General features: G+C 35.8%; 1 protein-coding gene across 1 annotated transcript in view; it reads right to left on the minus strand.

Moving 5' to 3' along the window:
* Positions 1–3,493, minus strand: part of LOC106459606 (putative glutamate synthase [NADPH]) — an 81,845-nt gene extending 78,352 nt beyond the window's left edge. Inside the window, exon 1 of the mRNA XM_022386128.1 lies at positions 3,217–3,493. The gene's annotated coding sequence lies outside the window, so the exon portion shown is untranslated. The remainder of the gene's footprint in view (positions 1–3,216) is intronic.
* Between the last annotated feature and the right edge of the window lie 494 nt (positions 3,494–3,987).

Consider the following 3,987-nt stretch of genomic DNA (forward strand, 5'->3'; position numbering starts at 1 on the left):
ATGAACTTTGATGTCTTACGTAATAAAGAACCCTTAGGGATGACCACGTGATCTCTGACGTTACTAGCAAATTGTCGTATTGATTTTTCGTTGTTACGCCCACAAAAACACTTTTCCCTCTATCCATATATTTATCTTCCAAACTCTAGTTAAAGTGTAATGAAACTCCTATAGATAGAGTGTAATGAAACTCCTACTATAGGAGTTTCATTACACTCTAACTAGAGTTTGGAAGATAAATATATGGATAGAGGGAAAAGTGTTTTTGTGGGCGTAACAACGAAAAATCAATACGACAATTTGCTAGTAACGTCAGAGATCACGTGGTCATCCCTAAGGGTTCTTTATTACGTAAGACATCAAAGTTCATAGCTGGAAGATATTGACAAGATTTTGAAGATGATGAACTTTCATCACTAAGAGATGTTTATACGTCTTTCATCACTAAGAGATGTTTATACATCCTTCATCACTAACAAATTCTTATATATCTCTCATCACTAAGAGATGTTTATACATTCTTCATCACTAACAGATGCATATATATATCTTTCATCACTAAGAGATGTTTATACATCCTTCATCCCTAGGAGATGTTTATATATCTTTCATCACTAAGAGATGTTTATACATCTTTCATCAAGTATCTAAAAGACTCAAGACTAGAGGGAAAACAGCTAGTCAACATAATCCGCCACCGACTCTTTTTCATCTCATTGAATAGTGGGATTTAACTGTCACTCTTATAGCTCACAAACAGCCCCAAATGACAGAGCAGGTCCTTGCGGCAACGGGTCGCAAACCTTGAACCCTCGAGATGAGAGTCGAGTAACTTTAAACTAAACGCTAGGGTTCAACTCTGGTATAAAATAGAAATCGTCTTATCTGAATATTAAATAACATACAGCCTATATTCAATATGTAACCTTGAGAAGTCATGCAGCTTATATTCAATACATGACCTATAGTGGTTAGAGGTCATGCAGCTTACAATCAATACGTGATCTAAAGTGGTTAGAGGTCATGCAGCTCATATTCAAAACATGTTATTTGCACTTTCATTAGCTGTTCTTATAACTTCTAAATTTTAAGGTCTGACAAAAAAAATAGTTCTTAACAAACTTTTTTAAATAGTCTTTTTGTCATTAATTAGGTCTCAGTATATCGTGCGTTATAAGTGTGACTGTCAGTCCTTTAACGTGGGTAATGGGTGTTAGTGTGCTGCCCTCCCTCTGGTCAGTATTTCAAAATTAGGGGCGACGGCAGACTGCCTTAATAGTTGTGTCATAAATATCAAATACAATATAATATTCATTTTATCACTCCATTTATAGTGTGGTGAGTGCGGAAGGAGTTTCACGACCTTTGTCCAGTGCTGTTTTGTTGCTAAGATTCCGGCTACAAGTAACAACATTTCAATGTTTATTTATTTATTTTTTTGTCAAACATACAGAAGGAAGGAATACTGGTAAGATAAATCTAGCATCTTCCAGGATTGTTCAGCTTGTTAATTTTAGGTGCTGTTCGTTGGTTCACATCGTAACACTTGTACCAGTCCTACTCCGGATTTTGTTGGTTTTTTACTTGGCTGACTTCCAGACGAGATAATATTGCGTACACAGAAAACAAAACAGACGACTGCACGTTATAGAGTTGACTCAAACTACGTTAGCTGACGTAAGCCAAAATTAATACCGATCGTTTCGGCAAAATGCAAGTTAAGTTTGGATATTAAAAGTACCATATTTCTATTTCTAATTTAAAACTGAATCTCGATTTTTTTTTTCAGATATCAGAAGACAAAGGAGGCAAGAAAGTAACATTTCATAGTTTAACCTGATTAAAATAATAGAATTCCTCATTTTATTCACTCGCGGATGAATACTATTGAACAGAATGCATTCTCCCTCAAGATATTTCTGTATTCAAAAACTTATTTCTTTCTGTCTAAAACCAATAGTAACTTATTTCTATCTCTACTAAAATATTTATTAATAGAAAATACTTAAAGTTTTGTTTGTTTGTTTGTTGTTAAGCGCAAAGATACACAATGGACTATTTGCTATCTAAGCCCGATTTTCAGCGTCATAAGCCTTCAGACTTACGGCTGAGCCACCAGGGGGCAAGATGATTCTTAAACAGTGAATTTTCCATTAGTTTGTGCTTTTGTCCAATTTATTAAAGGATCCTATTCTGATGTTATGTGGTGCAGGGGAGTTAACGTACCGGGCTGTGGATCCGAGGTTCTGTAGTTCGCGCTGCGTTATCACCTAAAATAACATGCATTTTGCACTCTGAGACATTGAATGTGTTATAGGAGTGATGGTTAATTCCATTAACAAATAGAGTAGCCCAAGAGTTGGTGGTTGGTGCTGTTGACCAACTGCTTTCCCTCTAGGCTATAAGTATAAAATCGGAGACGGCTAGGCTTAGATAGCAACTTGTGTAGCTTAGTGCGAAAATCCTGAAAAAAAAAATAAACAAAACAATTATTTCATTTATAGCGTGGTTTCTAATATTATTGTAAGTTAAGTTTTGAATACACACGTGATTAAACTTTGCCAGTTCTATTTAGGATTAAATTGCAGAGCCACAATCACTAGAGGGAGCTTTCACTTTGTTAAAGGTGTGGTTAGATTTTTATTTTGTTTGTAACGAACGGTTGTCGGTTTCTTCTCCTTCAGATATTCTAATTTAAGAATGTCATCTGTGGTAATCAGAGTAAAACTTATTATCAGATGTAGAAAACTACAGAACATTACTCTCTAACTATAGGAGTTTCATTACACTCTAACTATAGGAGTTTTATTACTCTATGTATAGGAGTTTCATTACACTCTAACTATAGGAGTTTCATTACACTCTAACTATAGTAGTTTCATTACACTATCTATAGGAGTTTCATTACACTATAACATACGCAGAACCAAAAGATTTAGCAACAATCTCTTTCTGTCCATACCTGTTTTAAAATATATGATATATTCCAAGTATTGTGAGCTGCTTTTCATGCAACCATGGACGCATGATTCTTTATTTTTAAGCGTCGAATACAAAACATTAAACAACATAGAGATTCCATATTACTGCTTTAGTTTCTTGTAGTCCATATAGACTAGTTTTGCGCTTAACAACAAACATAATATTTAACTCGCACCAAGTTTTAACTATATAATTTCTATGAATTAGTAAAACATTGATCTACGACAGACCTACCTTTTACTCCACAGACTAGCGTAGTAGCAGTGGTATCAATTCACCAGGCACCAGTCTTTACTGTTCCTGGCTTTATCCTGTGTCCTGTAAGCTTAGGCCTAAGAGAATAATTCAAATCTTTCTTTAGCCAGCAGAATTACGGTACAAGCCTAAACTTTAACGACAACTCGCCTGAAAGTATAGTTCAGATATTTAGTCCCGAGATGCAATTCGAGGTTTCACAAGGTCTTCAGCCTCTCCACGATGCCAACAAACGCATCCTGGTTTTGTCTAATCACGTCTATGAGTTGGCGACTTTTATGATGTAGAGTGCGCGTGATCCGAGGCGTATTCATGCAACAGCCCAAAACCCCGAGGATATGATTCGCGCATGCGCTAGGCATGCGGCCATTTTACTCACTACGTTTATTGTGACGTAACATAGACGCATCTGCTTACTCTGTCTTTCACAAATATCAGAGTTTTGCGCGGTGTTGGCTTATGAAGGAAATATGTATTTATTTATGTGTATATATATTCAGTGTTTTACTAAATTTTATAACACTTGCTCTGCAATAGTACAAGAGTCTGGTTAAATATACGGGGACAAAATAGCGACATAATTTCTTGTAGTCCATACCTAAAGCTTTTGTCTCCGTTATGTCGCTATATCGACTACAAGAAACTAAAGCTTTTGTCTCCGTTATGTCGCTATATGGACTACAAGAAACTAAAGCTTTTGTCTCCGTTATGTCGCTATATGGACTACAAGAAACTAAAGCTTTTGTCTCC

The sequence above is a fragment of the Limulus polyphemus genome, unplaced genomic scaffold (assembly GCF_000517525.1).
Source record: "Limulus polyphemus unplaced genomic scaffold, Limulus_polyphemus-2.1.2 Scaffold636, whole genome shotgun sequence".
NCBI lineage: Eukaryota > Metazoa > Arthropoda > Merostomata > Xiphosura > Limulidae > Limulus > Limulus polyphemus.